This window comes from Mytilus galloprovincialis, chromosome 1, assembly GCF_965363235.1.
Source record: "Mytilus galloprovincialis chromosome 1, xbMytGall1.hap1.1, whole genome shotgun sequence".
NCBI classification, from domain to species: domain Eukaryota; kingdom Metazoa; phylum Mollusca; class Bivalvia; order Mytilida; family Mytilidae; genus Mytilus; species Mytilus galloprovincialis.
Genome location: NC_134838.1, coordinates 88,466,350 through 88,488,747, shown reverse-complemented (window position 1 = coordinate 88,488,747; position 22,398 = coordinate 88,466,350). Strand labels below are relative to the sequence as shown.

Here is a 22,398-nt window from a genome sequence, read left to right as displayed (position 1 = left end):
TAATATAAATTGTTCTAAAACCTTCTATAAATAGACGAAAGTAGACAAACAATTATTAAGATCTCCAATCGGGCCAAATTGTACATCGAAAAAGATCTATATTTCTAAATGTTTTTAAATGATATAACTTGAATAGAAAATTTCCCAACTATGTGAAGATTTTTTATATTTCTAAACGTCTTCAATTATTACATACCAAAGAAAAATTTATTTAGCATATTCATATAATATTATATTTTTTTCCAAGTAAACTTTTTTTGTAAAGTTTACTTCTATGCGTTTATAACCATCAACAGAGACACATTCTCTGCCATCACCAATCATTCCTAATCATTAAAGATCAATTGACAAAATTCAAATGATGATTGGTATTGAATATGATCATCGGTCATCCGTGACGTATTCTAAAATCCCAAATAACGGAGCATGTCGATAGATAGATAGTTTATTAATTATCGTGTCGCCCTTTAAATTTCACCAAGGGGTTGAAGCAATGAAGGACTTAATAAAACCAAGGATGTGTATAGTTACTATACAAATCCTTGATAAAACTATGTACACGTACTTATTAAAATTTCTATAACAAATTACAAAAACGTTTAGTGTAAAAATCATCGATTTATAAATGTCTCTTTTTGCCTAAAATATATTTGCAGGTTTTGGCATTTTTGTAAATAACATTAATGTTTTGGCATCCCAATGCAAAACACAGGTGACAGCCGATTCAAACTTAAATAACTTCTTTAAAGTTGGTTTTATTCTATCAGAGACATATAATACATGTAATATATGTCTCAATACATGTATTTATGTCTAAAATTTTATCAAAACAAAAATTACAAGATTATGAAATAAGTTATGAATCGAATGAATACCCTCAACACTAAAATACATGTCCTAAGTAACTTTTTATGTCTTGCGTGCACTGAGGAGACCCTTGACGGTTTTTAAACGTACCATTATTATTTATGCATATATTTGAAGCATTTTGTTCATAATAGGTATTTATATGTGTGTATCAGACAAAATGACTTCCCAATTAGCAGAGGCGGATTTAGGTTTTTTCCAGCCCCCACCCCCCACACACTAATCTTGGAAAATGGGAGATTATATAGGGAATCACTGAAGCATGACTGGCAGGGACCCCTCTTAGGCCGAGTCAATGGGTCCCCACTTATGAAAATTTCTGGATCAACCACTGCTTAGTTCTAGTTATCTAAGGTCCTAGTGTGAAATATAACCAATAGGAATTGGTCTTTTTAAACACTTCTATATAGGCCTACATGTATACGTTTTGTCAAGGGTTAATTCATTACCGACTGTGCAAGGGCTGTATAGCCAGTCAAGGTCGTTAAAAACTTCCATTTGTTGGTTCATGCAATATTGAAATTATGTTTACTCAATGCGCAGTTAATAGTTACTGAGGTTGATATTTGCTACTTTTCTTCTTTATTTCATATAATTGATTTTTTGATTTTTTTTTTCTTCGAAAAATTCGTGGTGTTGAAATAGGGAATAGACACAGATACCTAAGCACATTTAACAAAAGAAATTTTGTGTAATGTCATCAATCTGTATCTGAGATCTGTATTACACGTAGACAGGATGTTCTCTAGAAAACTTTACGTTATACACACCGGAGAGTACACGCACTGTCGTAATGGAAAATTACTGTATGTTATAATTACCTGTAATCAGCTTTGCAACAAATCAGTTGACTGACCATGTCATTACAGTTCAAACAGATTTTCCTCAAATCAAAATGGAATTACATATTCATTTGTATATCTTTAAAATTTAAAACTTTAAAAAGTACACTTTAACAAAATTATGAAATATAACGAATTCAACAATTTAAGATAGTATTTTAACAAAGTTTAAGATATATAATTTTACAACGATCCTAAAAATATCCAAACAAACGATAAATCTAACGATATGAACTTACGCAGTTTTATATTATAAGACTGACACACACCAGTTTGCTAACTCAGTGTGCTGGGCCAGGGTGCTGGGTGAGGTGTTGAAACTTGATATACATCATTAAGTTACAGTTCTGTTAAAATTTGACTGCCTTTTTACAGGGAATTTCTATTCTTACTGTTAACAGTTATTATATACTGTTCCTGGCTTAGAATGATTCTCTGCTCAGCAACTGGTGCGTAATTAGCATTTTATTCAAATATCTTGTAGCAGTAAAAAACACAAATTAATGTATTTTTCAAATAGCTTTATTCAGCTTAATAAGCGAAAAACAGCGAACATGGGGAAATAAAACATTTTTAGTAGCCTTATTATTAAATCTCCAGGCGAGTGTGATCAAATAAAGAGGTTCTTCGTAATACTTGGAAAATCTTATCTGATTCAGGATCAATTCATCGGTTACACTCCCCTATCACCAGTGGTTCTTTGTTTTTAGCTGACATTCTGAAAAAAAGGTGTGTAAGTGTTGACTCGCAATTTGCATGATTAATAACAGATATAGACTCGTTACCCGGACTACTGCAAAAACAATAATTCAGTTCACTGATTTAGATTGAAGGTAAACGGACAGAAAGTCGCAGGACAAAAAGTCACAGGACATAAAGTCACAAATTTGATAGGACAAAAAGTCACAGAACAAAAAGTCACAAACAAATTGTTGACAATTGGCCCATGGTTTGAATATATATGAAAAAGATCTTGAAATATTTTCTTTTTATTACATATTTTCATTTTTAATTTAAGGAAATTGCTCATAAAGCTTGATAAACATGATAAATGGAAATGTATTATATTTTAATCTTGCAAAGGATATATATATTTATGGGGCCATATTTATTGGCAAATTGAAGCCATTTAAGTACCAAGCCACTTTGACATTTTGTTTTCATAACAATTATTTGATTATTATTGATATTTATTGAATAAATTTTAATTACTAAGTTGCTTCTTATATAAAACTTCAAGAAAAATACAAAAAAAAGTGTTTTCGTGTTCAAAGAAAAATAATCTCTAAACTGAATTGTGACTTTTTGTCTGTGACTTGTTGACCGTGACTTTTTGTCCTGTGGCTTTCTGTCCTACATTCCGATTGAATAGGGGTTTGGTTGACCCCGTCTCCCTCTATCTGAGACTACTATCTCAGTGATGAACTTAATGTTTTATGTATTGTGCTTGTCATATATATGTATGTTGGATAAAAGCTCTTGAGTTTATGTTGTATTGTATGTATAACCAACTTTAAATAAATCTTTTTTGTTAGCCCGTAACAACTAACAAGTAAGATTTAGGTTTCTTCTTTTTTAATACAAACAATTATTACGCCTTGAAAGGATTTTTTTTTACTATGACGGCGTCCAAGAAAAAAGTTGAAATAGCTAGACACTTACTTTATATTGGACCCTAGTAGCTTTATATGCATGATATGTGCTTGTGGTTGCAAATATAAATGCATGGATGCCTGCTACACTGTAGAATTCATGTAGAATACATGACAAGGAAGCTTTGCTTTGCTCTTCATGGACTACGAACTCGTATTCATAATTAAAAACCTTCCGCCAAGCAAGCGTAAGGGTCTTTGACAGGAACCAACACTCATCTCACGAGGCGTACCTAGCAGAGATGGGTCCGATTACTTTCAATGTAATTGATTAAATTACAATTACTTTGTCATTTGTACGATTAAATTAAATTAATGATTACATCATTTCTGAAAGTATCTGATTAAATTAATGATTACATTGGCAAAGTAATCATGATTACATCTGATTACAATGAATTTAAAAACAAAATATTTTGAATGATGTGGATGAATAAACATTTAATATAACTATAGCAATTTTGAGAACGTATTTTATTTGGTTCAATTATAAAATGATAACTTCAAATTAAACGTCATCTATTTAAATAAACACCAAATTTCACTACATATATATACATTACACTTTATCACCAATGTTCTCTAAATTATTTTGAATTAAATTTAATAAAGATATATCATAATCAAGAGTTTTTTTGTTTGTCTTCTGACCTCTTTCATAATTTATATGTATTCCAAGTTGCAGTTTATGGAAGTTTAAATATGGATGAAACAAAGTTACATTTGTACCAGTTAAAACTATGTTAAATTTTAATAGAAATGTTTAATCAAATTGTAAACAATATGTATTAAAGTACTAAAAACCATTTCATTTTACACGTCCAGTCCAAATACAAAAAAAAGTTTAAACAACATATTTGTCCAACTTTTAATTTAGTTTGTGCTAATTAGATAAATTTTCATGTCTGATTTATCTTTTATCATATATATTTCCCTACAGCTATACTCAATTGGTAATTACAATAAAAACAAACCTTAATTAGTCTCCTACCTGTCAATTCAAAGTTGACAAAAATCACAAAAATTAACAAAAGATTATAATTCAGGGTTAAAGAAAAGTATTACTTGAATATATAACAGTTATAATCAAATATTAATATGAAGATCATTATAAAACGATGAATATACATGTATGTACAATATCTTTTACCAAGATAAAAGGTATATAATTGTATTATATGTCTCTGCTTAGGCTAATGATGACTTTTCAATAGACAATACTTTAACAGTTTATTTTTTACTGAAGTAGACAAGCTTAACCAAACCATTTTAGTATGTTAAAAATTTATCAAATATGAACAAAGAGGTTCATTTAATGACCAAAAACACATTTTAGATTTTTTTCATTGTAATCAGAATGTAATCAAAAAGTAATCATGATTACAGAGTATTTTGAAAAGTAATTGATTAAATTAAATTACATGTAATCAGATTTTTGGCTGATTAATGATTACACTGATTACTTGAAAAATTGTAATCAATTACAGCTGATTAACGATTACAATTACAATTACCCCAAGTCTGGTACCTAGTATGTCTTTTTAGGTATATATATATATGTAAACATTTATACGTCATTGTGGGAAGTGCTCCTTTGAAGCCAGAAGGAGGGATTTTCTAAACCAGAACAGAACAGAATAGCCATGCAAGACTTCATTATCATTTGGACTAATATTATGGCACATTTTGTCTTACCACAGGGATTTGTGTCAATTTATCTGGTTTTCTATCCTCTGACCTCATTTTCATGGTTCAGTGGTTATTGTTAAGTTTTTGTGTTTTGGTCGGGTTTTCTAATATTGTATGCAACATGTCAAGTATATTTTTTGTATGAAAATTTTTAGGGATGTACATGTTAGACTGGCATGTTTTATTCAATCTTGACCTCATTTTTATGGTTCATTGCTTAATGTTACCTTTTTGTTTTTTTTGGCCAGTTTCTCTATTTTCTTGTTTTCAAATTAGCAAAAGGTCAACTAGGTGCATGTGTCTGACTGAGAAGTTTCATCTTACTTTATTTTCATAGTACATAGGACAATATAAAAAAAGAGATGGGGTATGATTGGACAACTCCCCATGAGAGACCAAATGAAACAGAAATTAACAACTCAAGGTCACCCTACAGCCTTAACAATGAACAAATATAAAAAAGAAGATGTGGTATGATTGCCAATGAGACAACTGTCCACAAGAGACCAAAATGACTCAGACATTAACAACTAAACGTCACCGTACAGCCTTCAACAATGAGCAAAGCCCATACCGCATAGTCAGCTATAAAAGGCCCCGCTAAGACAATGTAAAACAATTCAAACGAGAAAACTAACGGCCTTATTTATATAAAGAAATGAACGAAAAACAAATATGTAACACATAAACAGACGACAACCACTGATTTACAGGCTCCTGACTTGGGACAGGCACATACATAAATAATGTGGCGGGGTTAAACATGTTAGCAGGATCCCAACCCTCCCCTAACCTGCGACAGTGGTATAACAGTACAACATAAGAATAAACTATAAAAATCAGTTGAAAAAGGCTTAACTCATCAGATGGACAAAAATACAAGTGGACGTGGCCGGGTATTTATACATCCCTACACAAAAAGACACAATTAACAGATCTGAGAGTACTCCCAGTTATACTGCATAGTCAGCTATAAAAGGTCCAGAAATGACAACAAAAACAATTCAAACCAGAAAACTAACAACCTAATTTATGTACAAAAAATGGAAAAACAGTTAAATGTTACACATAAACAAAGGACAATCACTGAATTATAGGCTCCTGACTTGGAACAGGCACATACATTATGAATGTGGAAGGGTATAAGGAACTATGAAAATGTTTCGTTTTTGTGGTTTGGTTTATTTTCCGGATACTGTAAGCAATTTATTTAGTGAACGGAATGATTGTAAGATGCACATGTCTGTCTTTCATATTTTATATGACCTTGACCTCATTTTCATTGGTCAATGAAACACTGCATTTGTTTATCATAATTATGCTTAAAGTTACAGGTCGATTATATTTGTAGGATATGTAACAATTGTAAGGTGTGCATGTCTCTCTGGCAGATTCATAAAACCATGACCGCATTTTATGGTTCTTTGAATAAGCATAGGTCTACTTGTTGTACAGAATGAATGCAAGGTGTCATATAAAAAAAGATGTCTGTTTGCCAAGGTTAAATTCACTAAGACCTCATTTTCATAAAACAATGATAATATTAAACAGCAAGAATGAGGATCAAGTCGAAGTTATATATACAAATGAGGCAAAATTTTCAGTTGCCTACTTTTTATGTATTAGTAGTTATTTTTGTCATTAAATGATATTGTTTACCCTTTTATGTGTAGGGAAAGAATATTAAAGATAAAGGGAAACTATAAACAGAAGAAATTAACAACAAAAATAGATTTACAAAGGTCAACAAAGCCTAAATGGTAAGTCCACTGTTAAAAAAAGTAATAGCCCTTGAGTAATGATTAAATATTTATTAAAATAAGATGTGGTACGATAAATGAGAAAACTATCCATCAGAGTTCAATTAAGTGGATGTAACCATTGTAATTACTTATTAGAGGCCAATGATGACCTGTTAGTAATTAAAAAACTCATACCCTATACATGATATAGTAATCTATAAAAGACAACGCTAAAAAAATTTGAAATGAAAGCATCAATTCAAACTTCAAATATACCAGACTAATTTATAAAAAAACAAAATATTATGAAAAACAAAAATGACGGATATGAACCAACATCAACCACTGAACTATGTACAAGCTCCTGATATTGAACAGGCATAATATGGCTGGGTTGATATAAAAATAAGAAGCAGTTTGATTTCAAATAAGACTTTTCTCCAATAGAGATCAAATGCCATTTAAGGAGGCTCGAGGGTATAAAAATTTCAGAAAAATATTAAATGTATTTTTTTCATAACTAATTTTATTTATAACTTTATTAGTTTTTGCTTTATCATATGGTACAGAAATTTTTCTTAAAAATCAATTCGTTTTGGCCCCAGACAACTTTTAAAATGTATATATCATTGAAAAAGCTCCAAATTATCTCCCTTTGGTGCAGAAATGCCATTTTTTGGCATGAGAATTGTAATTTCTTTTTTAGCTCATCTGAGTGACCTATATTTTTTGTTATCATTTTTAACTAACTTTACTTAAACTAAACTATTGTAAAATTTAAGCGATTTCTGTAATTAAGTTCTTTTTTCATTTCAAAATTACCTCTATTTCTCCTATTAGTTCAACAGAAAAAAAAGTACCTTTACAAAAATGTATATATGCTTCTTTCAAAGGCGGATTGTGAGTGTGAATGAATGGTGTCCCCATTTTTTAAATTTAATTTTTCTATTTTTCTATAAAGTATAAGATAAAAGTTCATTTATAGAAAAATATAGCGTAACCCTATATTAAGAAAAAAATTGATTGAAATCTGCGAGCCCCTTAATTTAACAAAAATAGTTCACTGTACAGCCTTTGACAATGAGCAAACGCTATACTGGACAGTGGTTTTAATAACAGCACAACATTTGAACAAATTGTAAAAATTTGTTGCAATGGGCTTAACTCAAAAGACTGCAACAAGGAACCAAACAATAACCAGTAATATGTAAATCATAGACGCAAAGCACTGAAATAAGAGTACTAACAATAGATATTTAAATGATAGTTTATTAAAATGTTCATAAACATGATAAAATAGCCATTTTATTGCTGTATTTCTCTTCACTGATAATTTTTGAGTTTTGTGTATTTGTAGGTCAGACATCTCGGTTTTCATGGTCATCATTCAACAGATCAATACTGAACAGAAAACTTGGAAGATGATATTTTTCTCAATAGTGCGACTTTTTTAATTAATTTGAAATGGAACGTTTTTTTCCTACATTTAATAGAAAAAGGAAATTTCAACATAATGACTATAAACAAAAAGGAGTCATATCATCACGATCATAGATGCTCAAGAACTTGATCATGTAAATGCAACAATGTAATTATCAATTGAAAGAAGGAACGAATGAAAAAAATATTAGTATGTTGTTGTCCAAATTAACCTGCTTTGTCTTCTCATTTGAATCGCTCCATCCAATAAAGATGTACGGAGGAAGATCTTTGAAGAACAGATGGAACAATGTTTTGTCTAAGAATTGCAGGAATATTCTAGTGGATGAAATAATTTATTGACTTGACTCTTATATAGTGGACTGAATAATTGTACATAGCAAGCAGCGAAAAAGAAAACTTAAACTTTAACACAAAAAGTGTTTAAATTATAAATTTGCAAATATAAGCATAATATTATGTACACCACAAAGGTATATAATTCAAATTGTTTGCATATTCTTGTATTGCAATGAAACTATAACAAAGGAAACCTTACCTCATGAAAAGAGTAAACTATTTAGTCAGACTATTTTATTTCAATTCTATTTTTCATTATAAAATAAACAAGACAAAGATTTCAAAACAATATTTTTTCATTTATTTAAACATGTCATCATTTTGTTTCAGTGAAAGAACTTTTCTTTGACCTTAAATTTTATTATACATTCCAAAATCAGAATTATAATCTTTATTGTCATATTAACAAACAAAAAACATTTTTGTGACAAAATGAAAAAAAAAAATATAGATATATATATATATATATATATATAAAAAAAAATTGTATACATTTAAAACTTTTTACTACCAAACAGCAGTCATTGCAACATACACACACTGTATATTTATATCTATATATTTGTAATTTGAATCCCATAGGATTTTATTTTGTCCCATGGGATATTAAAAATCCCATGGGATAATAATAATCCCATGGGACTACAATTATCCCATGGGACCAAAAAAAATCCCATGGGATTTAACCAAAATCCATGGGATAATGGTAAATCCCATGGGATTTTGCCCTGTCCCATGGGATATTGAAAATCCCATGTTTTTAAAAATCAAATAGCAAAATAAATATAATAGTAACAGTAGAAAACTAATGAAATTATTGAATCCCATGTAATTCCGCACATTTTGGTTATATACATGACACTGTAGCTCTTATTTGAGGCGGCGGCGGATTTGCAAATGAGTGTTTTGCAAATTTAAAGTGTCCAGTGTTTAACACTTAATTCAAAAGACTTTGACCAGAATTTAAACACATATGAGAAAAGGAAAACAAAACAGAGAAAGTGGCAACAAAAGAAGAAGAAAATTGATACAAGCTGAAAAAGTTTCAAACCAGCAGAAAATTGTCCAGTCATGTAGCAAAAGTACAGATGCCCTCACAATACCTAGAGAAATCAGAAAGAGAAGTCAAAGAAAAAGACATTATCTGCCTGACCATTCCAAATCTTGTGGTAAAACAATTGAGCACATCATATTCACAGCTACACCAAGTTGGTTGTCAGAGTTAATCAGAACTGATGGCAGCTGCGTACCAGAAATTGATGAGTCTTAAATATGTTGAAGTAGAAACAAAGATAAGGAACCCCATAAAGATCTGAAAACTGTTGAAAAGAAAATGAAATTTTCAAAGAGTTCCTTAGTTTTTTTATTTAAGTCTAAGTTTTTTAGGTAGCCTCTACTCTTTTTGAAAATGCCAGTTTCTTTTCAAGTTTCCAGATCTATTAGGGTCTTTCAACTTTGTTTCCACTTCAGCACCCATCAATTTCTAGCACACTTCCACCAGTTCTGATTAGTTCTTACAACTACCTTGGTTTAGCTGTGGATATGATGTATTCAATTGTTTTAGGGTAATATTTGGGTTTGTCAGGACGAATTAGTCTTCTCTCTCTAATTTCCCTATATGGTGCATCTGTACTTGTACTTTTACTTATGGACTGGATATTCTTCTGTGGGTTTGGATTTTTTTTTGGCTTGTGTAAATTTATTTTTCTCTTCTGTTGCCAATCTCTCTGTTTTTTTTCCCATTCTTTATATTTATGTTTCTGTTTTCATGTTTAAGTCTTTGTAATTAAGTTTTATATTTCTTGTTCTTTCTTCGATTATATAATTTCTAGTGTGTCCTTGAGGTGGATCTTCTTTCAGATTTTTTCTCAATTTTCTGCTCATCAAAGTTATAGTCGATGTTGACTTTGATGGTGTGTTTTGGTCCCTTATTAGTCTGTCTGATTTTATTCTCAAGTAAGTTTAGTAAGTTTAGTTTCATCAAATATCTTTCCCATCTTTTATCTATTTTAAGGTTGGATAAGCAAGATGAACTCAAAATTTGCGAAACTTATTAAGATAAAAATATTGAATATGTGCAAAAACTTTTTTTTGTGGTAAATTCATGTCAGGAGCTCAACAAAATTAACTGTTTGTTATTACAGTTATAATTAAAAAGTCAATTGTTCATGAACAATTGAATGGTCTTTCCTTTTTTCTTTTATTAATTGCCTTCTTAGTTAAAAAATATATGGTTTCTAAGGACTTTTATGTTCATAAGTGGTTGCTTAGGGCAAAAATCATTCCTAAGGATAAATATATTAAAATAAGTTATTACAAATGTCATATGTACTATTCATTGTATTTAAAGTTAAAAAAATAAGTGATTGCTAAGGACTTGTATGTCGTTGCTAGGGACAAAAATATCATTTCCAGTAATAAAAATGTCATATTTATATTATTCATAGCCTTCTAAGTTCAAAAATATATGGTTGCTATGGTGTTTTATGTCGTTGCTAGGGACTTGACCTCTGACCTTGACCTAACTTTGTAGATCTTATTATGCTGATCATTTGTGCAATTCAAAGTTTCTTTCTATCTCTAACTACTTTTGAGTTATAAGCAAACAATCATCATTTCGGACCCCAAAAACAGTTTTGGTGCCCTAGTTCCATAACAGTTGGTCCAATGATTTTCAACCCAACATAACAAATGTAGATCTTGACAATACACATATTTTCTCCGTTACATTTTATCAGCCATCTTTTACGGTTTTTTAGTAAATCCGATAACAAGCTAAGATCAAAATCTAGGTCATGACCTTGACCTTTGACCTTAGGTCAATTTTCATGTCCATGTAAATTGATGATCATTGGTGATAATCCTAGGTGGCTACAACTTACAGTTTTTGAGTTTTAGTGGCCAACCGACATTTGTTAATTTTCAAAGGGGCATAACCCTACCAATGAGTCGTTGAATCTTTTCGATTCAAATGTAACGAAGCACCAGGGTCTGTTCCTGAACAAATTCCACCCTTTGTTTTTTTTCTACCTATTATGGTTATGGAGTTAGAATGATAACAAGTTTTTCTGTGTTAGGGGAGATAACCCCTATAAAAGAAATGTTACGGGGTCGTGCCCTCACCACAAGATAGCTTTTGGTCAACTGATACTAGATACCTAATATCATTTCAACATGTCGCGTATTTTTTTTGGGAAATTTCGTTAAAGTTTGGCGGAAAGAATAATAATAATAATTAAACTGTCAATTGTTCTTGAACAATTGAGAGGTCTTTCCTTTTGTAATGTAAAATACATGTTCCAACAGACGTAGAATGTATTGAAAAGGTCAAGGTCAACCATAAAAAGCTCGAAAACACACTAAAAATCCTTTATATAAGGTTAAAAACACTAAATTCGCACTCTGGGACATGACCTTGACCTTTGACCTTTTGACCTTTGGCAAGGTCATTAATCCCCAATGCCATTACTGAAGACCCCAAGGGTCTAGGACCTTTGGTTATATAATAAAAGCTGATTTTGTGTTTTCAGAAACCTAAAACAGGCTTTATGCCCCTTAAAAAAAGGTCAAATCTCTTCGGTCAAAATGTAACAAAGTTGCACGGTAATGACCCAAACATTTTCCACTATTTAAAACTTCTGTAAGTATAATGGTTGCTGAGATTATTCCATAACAAGGTGTAAGGTCAAAGGTCAAGGTCAACATACAAATTTGACCTTGAGATATTTTTCGAAGATACATGAATTGATGATGAATGGTGAAGATCCTAGGTCTCTACGACTTACGGTTTCTGAGTTTTGGTGGTCCACCGACACCGGTTAATTTTCAAAGGGGCATAACCCTACCAATGAGTCGTTGAATCTTTTCGATCCAAATGTAACGAAGAACCGGGGTCTGGTCCTGAACAAATTTCACCCTTTGTTTTTTTTCTACCTATTATGGTTACGGTGTTGGAACGATAACAAGGTTTTTTGGTTTCGGAGGGATTACTCCGAACCGACAAAATATTTCTACTAACAGGGTGAGTTCCAGATAGGTATTCATGACACCGATACAAAGTGTGAACATGAAAGCGACACGTCTTACGGTTTAGGCTGCTAACTTCGTCAAAGTTTGGCGGAAGAATAATAATAATAATTAAAATGTCAATTGTTCTTGAACAATTGAGAGGTCTTTCCTTTTCGAAATGTAAATAACATGTTCCAATAGGCGTAGAATGCATTGAAAAGCTCTCAAACACACACAAAACCGTTAAAAAATTACAAAAACAACAAATTCGATAATTTGGACATGACCTTGACTTTTGACCGTGTAACCTTTGTGAAGGTCCTTGGTCCACAATGTCATTGTAAAAGACCCCATGGGGTTAGGACTTTTCGTTCAAGAGTTAAAGCTAATTTTACCTTTTCAGAAACCGTTAACGGCGGTTATGCCCCTTAAGAATATGTCAAATCCTTTCGGTGAAAATGTAAAAAAGTTGTGTTTCAGTCACCTAAACATTTTTCACTGTTGACTATTTTTGTAAGATTAACCGTTTTTGAGATATCGACTAAAAAGTTGAAAGGTCAGAGGTCAAGGTCAACCTTAAAAACATTTAAAACACACTAAAAAGCCTTAAAATGAGGTCAAAAACACATAATTCGCTGTTTGAGACATGACCTTGACCTTTGACCTTGTGACCTTTGTCAAGGTCATTAGTCCCCAATGTCATTGCTGAAGACCCCATGGGTCTAGGACCTTTGGTTATATAGTAAAAGCTGATTTTGTCTTTTCAGAAACCTAAATCAGGGGTTATGCCCCTTACAGAAAGGTCAAATCTCTTCGGTCAAAATGTAACAAAGTTGCGCCTTAATGACCCAAACATTTTCCACTATTCAAAACTTCTATAAGTATAATGGTTTCTGAGATTATCCCATAACTAGGTGTTAGGTCAAAGGTCAAGGTCAACATACACATTTGACCTTGAGGTATTTTTCAAAGATACATGAATTGATGATGATTGGTGAAGATCCTAGGTGTCTACGACTTACGGTTTCTGAGTTTTGGTGGCCAACCGACACCGGTTAATTTTCATAGGGGCATAACCCTACCAATGAGTCGTTGAATCTTTTCGATCCAAATGTAGGGAAGAACCGGGGTCTGGTCCTGAACAAATTTCACCCTTCGCTTTTTTTCTACCTCTTACGGTTACGGTGTTGGAACGATAACAAGGTTTTTGGGTTTCGGAGGGATTTCTCCGAACCGACAAAATATTTCGACTCACAGGGTGAGTTCCGGATAGGTATTCATGACACCGATACAAAGTGTGAACATGAAAGCGACATGGTGTACGGTTACGGAGGGAAATTTTGTCAAAGTTTGGCGGAACAAGAAGAATAATAATAATAATTAAACTGTCAATTGTTCTTGAACAATTGAGGGGTCTTTCCTTTTGCAATGTAAAATACATGTTCAAATAGACGTAGAATGTATTGAAAAGCTTTAAAACACACTGAAAATCCTTTAAATAAGGTTAAAAACACTAAATTCGCTATCTTGGACATGACCTTGACCTTTGACCTTTTGACTTTTGTCAAGGTCATTAGTCCCCAATGTCATTGCTGAAGACCCCATGGGTCTAGGACCTACGGTTATATAGTAAAAGCTGATTTTGTCTTTTCAGAAACGTAAAAGAGGCTTTATGCCCCTTAAAAAAAGGTCAAATCTCTGCGGTCAAAATGTAACAAAGTTGCGCTGTAACGACCCAAACATTTTCCACCATTTAAAATTTCTGTAAGTATAATGGTTTCTGAGATTATCCCATAACAAGGTGTTAGGTCAAAGGTCAAGGTCAACATACAAATTTGACCTTGAGGTATTTTTCAAAGATACATGAATTGATGATGATTGGTGAAGATCCTAGGTGTCTACGACTTACAGTTTCTGAGTTTTGGTGGCCAACCGACACCGGTTAATTTTCATAGGGGCATAACCCTACCAATGAGTCGTTGAATCTTTTCGATCCAAAGGTAACGAAGAACCGGGGTCTGGTCCTGAACAAATTTCACCCTTCGTTTTTTTTCTACCTATTACGGTTACGGTGTTGGAACGATAACAAGGTTTTTGGGTTTCGGAGGGATTACTCCGAACCGACAAAATATTTCGACTCACAGGGTGAGTTCCGGATAGGTATTCATGACACCGATACAAAGTGTGAATATGAAAGCGACACGTCTTACGGTTACGGAGGGAAATTTTGTCAAAGTTTGGCGGAACAAAAAGAATAATAATAAACGGAAGAAATACAGTAAGGTCTTTCCCTTTAGTAAAAGGAAAGACCTTAATAATAATTAAAAACCAATTGTTCAGAGAACCATTGATGGTCTTTCCACCAGTAAGGATCTTTTTTTATGAAAATATTAAAAATTTGGTTTTAAATGTCAATTGAACCGTCAAATGACAGCTTATTGAACGTTGATTCCAAAAATGTATGGTTTCTATGGAAAAAGATATAGATAAGGGGGATAATTGTTTACTTCCGGTTCAAACGATGTAATTTTCGGTATAGTTTGATAGTTTAATTGACACTGATTCCAATAATATATGGTTCTATATACTTTTACATTTATTTAGAACAAAAAATAGCTACTTCCGGTAAACAAAAGGTCACTTCCGGTTGGCTTTTACAAGGTCACATTGCTTGCAACCTATTGCAAAAAGTCCCATGTCTTTATCATGTATACATATGTGGTATAAGCAAAGGTCAAAATCTAGAACGTTAATTTTACAAATGACCTTGAGCTCAATTTCAAGGTCATCAACCAAGGACCTCAAATCAAAAGACTCTAGGTCTATACTTTATAGTGTTAATGAGTTATACTACCATACGATTGATATAAGATATAAAAGAGGGAAAACTCGCATCAAATGTTTACGTACCCTTTCGACTAAAATTTATGTGTAACGACATGTTGCGACTAACAATTGTGTGAAAATATTTTGTCAATATCTTATAAGATTTCTGAAAATGAGAGATAACAAGCCAAAATCAAAATTTTGAACATGACCTTGACCTTTGACCTTGACCTCATTTTCATTTTTTTGAACCAAGGACCTCAAATCAAAAGACCATAGGCCTTTATCACTTATGGTTTTTCAGTTAGAAATACATTTCACTTATATCAAACAAAAAAGGGGAAATAACTCTCATATGGAGTCTCCGGATAGCTTCGGTCAAAATAGATCAAATCATCCTGAGGATATAAAGAGCAATTTGGTAAAATAAATTTGTCAGTTTCAGATACGGTTTCGACATATAAGTAATAACAAGAAAAACAGTGTTCGGGGAGATAACTCTTACATGGATAAGATTTTGGTTACACGGTGTCAGTTTCAAAAGCGTATTAATTGTTCGATATCATATACCATATATCTAAGCGACATCTTGCGAAACAAAAAAATTACGAAGGAACAAAAAGTTGGCGGAAGAAAAAAAATAATAATAATAATAATAATAATCAGAAGAAAACCAATAGGTCTTTCCACGGAAAAGTGGAAAGACCTAATAATAATCAGAAGAAATACAGTAAGGTCTTTCCTTATAGAAAAAGGAAAGACCTTAATAATAAACAGAAGAAATACAGTAAGGTCTTTCCTTATAGAAAAAGGAAAGACCTTAATTAAACTGTCAATTGTTCTTGAACAATTGAGAGGTCTTTCCTTTTGTAATGTAAAATACATGTTCCAATAGAAGTAGAATGTATTGAAAAGCTTTATTACACACTAAAAACCCTTTCAATAAGGTCAAAAAAACATAATCCGCTATTTGGGACATGACCTTGACCTTTGACCTGTTGACCTTTATTAAGGTCAATAGTCCCCAATGTCCTGAACATTTTGCACTATTTACTATTTCTGTAAGTATAATAGTTTTTGAGATATCCAATAAAAAGTGAAAGGTCAAAGGTCAAGGTCAACCTTAAAAAGCTTTAAAACACACTAAAAATCCTTCATATAAGGTTTAAAACACTAAATTTGCTATCTGGGACATGACCTTGACCTTTGACCTTTTGACCTTTGTCAAGGTCATTAGTCCCCAATGACATTACTGAAGACCCCAAGGATCTATGACCTTTGGTTATATAGTAAAAGCTGATTTTGTCTTTTCAGAAACCTAAAACAGGCCTTATGCCCCTTAAAAAAGGTCAAATCTCTTCGGTCACAATGTAACAAAGTTGCGCCATAATGACCCAAACATTTTCCACTATTTAAAACTTCTGTAAGTATAATGGTTTCTGAGATTATTCCATAACAAGGTGTTAGGTCAAAGGTCAAGGTCAACATACAAATTTGACCTTGAGGTATTTTTCAAACATACATGAATTGATGATGATTGGTGAAGATCCTAGGTGTCTACGACTTACGGTTTCTGAGTTTTGGTGGCCAACCGACACCGGTTAATTTTCATAGGGGCATAACCCTACCAATGAGTCGTTGAATCTTTTCGATCCAAATGTAACGAAGAACCGGGGTCTGGTCCTGAACAAATTTCACCCTTTGTTTTTTGTCTACCTATTACGGTTACGGTGTTGGAACGATAACAAGGTTTTTGGCTTTCGGAGGGATTACTCCGAACCGACAAAATATTTCGACTCACAGGGTGAGTTCCAGATAGGTATTCATGACACCGATACAAAGTGTGAACATGAAAGCGACACGTCTTACGGTTAACGCGGCTAAATTTGTTAAAGTTTGGCGGAAAAAGAATAATAATAATAATTAAACTGTCAATTGTTCTTGAACAATTGAGAGGTCTTTCCTTTTGTAATGTAAAATACATGTTCCAACAGACGTAGAATGTATTGAAAAGGTCAAGGTCAACCTTAAAAAGCTCGAAAACACACTAAAAATCCTTTATATAAGGTTAAAAACACTAAATTCGCTATCTGGGACATGACCTTGACCTTTGACCTTTTGACCTTTGTCAAGGTCATTACTCCCCAATGCCATTACTGAAGACCCCAAGGGTCTAGGACCTTTGGTTATATAGTAAAAGCTGATTTTGTGTTTTCAGAAACCTAAAACAGGGGTTATGCCCCTGATAGAAAGGTCAAATCTCTTTGGTCAAAATGTAACAAAGTTGCGCCATAATTATCCAAACATTTTCCACTATTCAAAACTTCTGTAAGTATAATGGTTCCTGAGATTATCCCATAACAAGGTGTTAGGTCAAAGGTCAAGGTCAACATACAAATTTGACCTTGAGGTATTTTACAAAGATACATGAATTGATGATGAATGGTGAAGATCCTAGGTGTCTACGACTTATGGTTTCTGAGTTTTGGTGGTCAACCGACACCGGTTAATTTTCATAGGGGCATAACCCTACCAATGAGTCGTTGAATCTTTTCGATCCAAATGTAACAAAGAACCGGGGTCTGGTCCTGAACAAATTTCACCCTTTGTTTTTTTTCTACCTATTACGGTTACGGTGTTGGAACGATAACAAGGTTTTTGGGTTTCGGAGGGATTACTCCGAACCGACAAAATATTTCGACTGACAGGGTGAGTTCCAGATAGGTATTCATGACACCGATACAAAGTGTGAACATGAAAGCGACACGTCTTACGGTTAACGCGGCTAAATTTGTCAAAGTTTGGCGGAAAAAGAATAATAATAATAATAATAATAATAATAATAATTAAACTGTCAATTGTTCTTGAACAATTGAGAGGTCTTTCCTTTTGTAATGTAAAATACATGTTCAAATAGACGTAGAATGTATTGAAAAGCTTTAATACACACTAAAAACCCTTTCAATAAGGTCAAAAACACATAATCCGCTATTTGGGACATGACCTTGACCTTTGACCTGTTGACCTTTATCAAGGTCAATAGTCCCCAATGTCCTGAACATTTTGCACTATTTACTATTTCTGTAAGTATAATAGTTTTTGAGATATCCAATAAAAAGTGAAAGGTCAAAGGTCAAGGTCAACCTTAAAAAGCTTTAAAACACACTAAAAATCCTTTATATAAGGTTTAAAACACTAAATTCGCTATCTGGGACATGACCTTGACCTTTGACCTTTTGACCTTTGTCAAGGTCATTAGTCCCCAATGTTATTGCTGAAGACCCCATGTGTCTAGGACCTTTGGTTATATAGTAAAACCTGATTTTGTCTTACCAGAAACCTAAAACAGGGGTTATGCCCCTTAAAAAAAGGTCAAATCTCTTCGGTCAAAATGTAACAAAGTTGCGCCGTAATGACTCAAACATTTTCCACTATTTAAAACTTCTGTAAGTATAATGGTTTCTGAGATTATCCCATAACAAGGTGTTAGGTCAAAGGTCAAGGTCAACATACAAATTTGACCTTGAGGTATTTTACAAAGATACATCAATTGATGATGAATGGTGAAGATCCTAGGTGTCTACGACTTACGGTTTCTGAGTTTTGGTGGTCAACCGACACCGGTTAATTTTCATAGGGGCATAACCCTACCAATGAGTCGTTGAATCTTTTCGATCCAAATGTAACGAAGAACCGGGGTCTGGTCCTGAACAAATTTCACCCTTTGTTTTTTTTCTACCTATTATGGTTACGGTGTTGGAACGATAACAAGGTTTTTTGGTTACGGAGGGATTACTCCGAACCGACAAAATATTTCGACTAACAGGGTGAGTTCCAGATAGGTATTCATGACACCGATACAAAGTGTGAACATGAAAGCGACACGTCTTATGGTTTAGGCTGCTAACTTCGTCAAAGTTTGGCGGAAGAATAATAATAATAATAATTAAAAACCAATTGTTCAGAGAACCATTGATGGTCTTTCCACCAGTAATGATTTTTTTATATGAAAATAATAAAATTTGGTTTTAAATGTCAATTTCAGCGTCAAATGACAACTTATTGTACGCTGATTCCAAAAATATAAGGTTTCTATACAATAGGATATAAATAAGGGAGATAATTTTTTACTTCCGATTCAAAATATGTTACTTCCGGTGAGATCTTATAGTTTACTTGACGCTGATTCCAAAAATATTTGTTTTTAAATACTTTTACAATAATTTATTACAAAAATAAGCTACTTCCGGTTTACAAAAGGTCACTTCCGGTTAGCTTTTTCAACGTCATACTGCTTGCAACCTAATGCAAAAAGTCTAATAGCTTTAACATGAATACATAAGAGGTAAAAGCAAAGGTCAAAATCTAGAACGTTAAATTAACATATGATCTTGAGCTCAATTTCAAGGTCATGAACCAAGGACCTCAAATCAAAAGACTCTAGGTCTTTACTTTATATTGTTAATGTGTTATATTACCATACGACTGATATTAGATATAAAAGGGGGAAAAACTCGCAGCAAATGTTTACGTACCCTTTCGACTAAAATTTATGTGTAACTACATATCGCGACAATCAATTATGTGAAAATATTTTGTCGATATCTTATAAGATTTCTGAAAATAATAGATAACAAGCCAAAATCAAAAATTTAATCATGACCTTGACCTTTGACCTTGACCTCATTTTCATTTTTTTGGACCAAGGACCTCAAATCAAAAGACCCTAGGCCTCTAACACTTATGGTTTTCCAGTTAAAAATGCATATCACTTATATCAAATATAAAAGGGGAAATAACTCTCATATGGAGTCTCCGGATAGCTTCGGTCGAAATAAATCAAATCATCCTGAGGATGTAACGAGCAATTTGGTAAAATAAATTTGTTGGTTTCTTATACGGTTGCGAATATTAAGTGATCACAAGAAAAACAGTGTTCGGGGAGATAACTCTTACATTGAAAAGATTTTGGTTACGCGGTGTCAGTTACAAAAGCGTAATAACTGTTCGATATCATATACCATATGTCTAAGCGACATCTTGCGAAACAAAAAAATTGCGAAGGAACAAAAAGTTGGCGGAAGAAAAAAAATAATAATAATAATAATCAGAAGAAAACCAATAGGTCTTTCCACGGAAAAGTGGAAAGACCTAATAATAATAATAAACAGAAGAAATACAGTAAGGTCTTTCCCTTTTGTAAAAGGAAAGACCTTAATAATAAACAGAAGAAATACAGTAAGGTCTTTCCCTTTTGTAAAAGGAAAGACCTTAATTAAACTGTCAATTGTTCTTGAACAATTGAGAGGTCTTTCCTTTTGTAATGTAAAATACATGTTCAAATAGACGTAGAATGTATTAAAAAGCTTTAAAACACACTGAAAAACCTTTAAATAAGGTTAAAAACACCAAATTCGCTATATGGGACATGACCTTGACCTTTGACCTTTTGACCTTTGTCAAGGTCATTAGTCCCCAATGTCATTGCCGAAGACCCCATGGGTCTAGGACCTTTGGTTATATAGTAAAAGATGATTTTGTCTTTCCAGAAACCTAAAACAGGTGTTATGCCCCTTAAAAAAAGGTCAAATCTCTTCGGTCAAAATATAACAAAGTTGCGCCGTAATGACCCAAACATTTTCCACTATTTAAAACTTCTGTAAGTATAATGGTTTTTGAGTTGTTCTGATAACAAGGTGTTAGGTCAAAGGTCAAGGTCAACATACACATTTGACCTTGAGGTATTTTTGAAAGTCTCATGAATTGTTGATGAATGGTGAAGATCCTAGGTCTCTACGATTTACGGTTTCTGAGTTTTGGTGGTCCACCGACACCGGTTAATTTTCAAAGGGGCATAACCCTACCAATGAGTCGTTGAATCTTTTCGAATCAAATGTAACGAAGAACCGGGGTCTGGTCCTGAACAAATTTCACCCTTCGTTTTTTTTCTATCTATTACGGTTACGGTGTTGGAACGATAACAAGGTTTTTTGGTTTCGGAGGGATTACTCCGAACCGACAAAATATTTCGACTAACAGGGTGAGTTCCGGATAGGTATTCATGACACTGATACAAAGTGAGAACATGAAAGCGACACGTCTTACGGTTTAGGCTGCTAACTTCGTCAAAGTTTGGCGGAAAAAGAATAATAATAAACAGAAGAAATACAGTAAGGTCTTTCCTTATAGAAAAAGGAAAGACCTTAATAATAATAATAATAATAATAATTAAAATGTCAATTGTTCTTGAACAATTGAGAGGTCTTTCCTTTTGTAATGTAAAATACATGTTCCAATAGTTGAAAAGCTCTCAAACACACATAAAACCGTTAAAATATGACAAAAACAACAAATTCGCTTTTTAGGACATGACCTTGACTTTTGACCTTGTGACCTTTGTAAAGGTCATTGGTCTACGATGTCATTGTAAAACACCCCATGGGTCTAGAACCTTTGGTTCAAGAGTTAAAGCTAATTTTGTCTTTTCTGAAACCGTTAACGGGGGTTATGCCCCTTAAGGGTATGTCAAAGCTCTTCGGTCAAAATGTAAGAAAGTTGCGCCTTAGTCAACTCAACATTTTTCACTATTTACTATTTCTGTAAGTATAATCGTTTTTGAGATATCCAATAAAAACTTGAAAGGTCAAAGTTCAAGGTCAACCTTAAAAAGCTTGAAAACACACTAAAAATCCTTAATATAAGGTTAAAAACACTAAATTCGCTATCTGGGAAATGACCTTGACCTTTGACCTTTTGACCTTTGTCAAGGTCATTAGTCCCCAATGTCATTGCTGAAGACCCCATGGGTCTAGGACCTTTGGTTATATAGTAAAGGGTGATTTTGTCTTTTCAGAAACCTAAATCAGGGGTTATGCCCCTTACAGAAAGGTCAAATCTCTTCGGTCAAAATGTAACAAAGTTGCGCCTTAATGACCCAAACATTTTCCACTATTCAAAACGTCTGTAAGTATAATGGTTTCTGAGATTATCCCA

The 22,398-nt window shown here is 32.9% G+C and overlaps 1 long non-coding RNA gene across 2 annotated transcripts; it reads left to right on the top strand.

The window, feature by feature from the left end:
- Positions 1–2,318: 2,318 nt before the first annotated feature.
- LOC143043395 (uncharacterized) lies at positions 2,319–8,860 on the top strand. 2 transcript variants are annotated; one of them, XR_012968367.1, is made up of 3 exons: positions 2,319–2,438; positions 6,724–6,810; positions 8,150–8,860. It is a non-coding gene; the product is annotated as an uncharacterized LOC143043395 (long non-coding RNA). The 2 variants fall into 2 exon arrangements; XR_012968364.1 differs by having other exon boundaries at positions 2,321–2,542.
- The last annotated feature ends 13,538 nt before the right edge of the window (positions 8,861–22,398 follow it).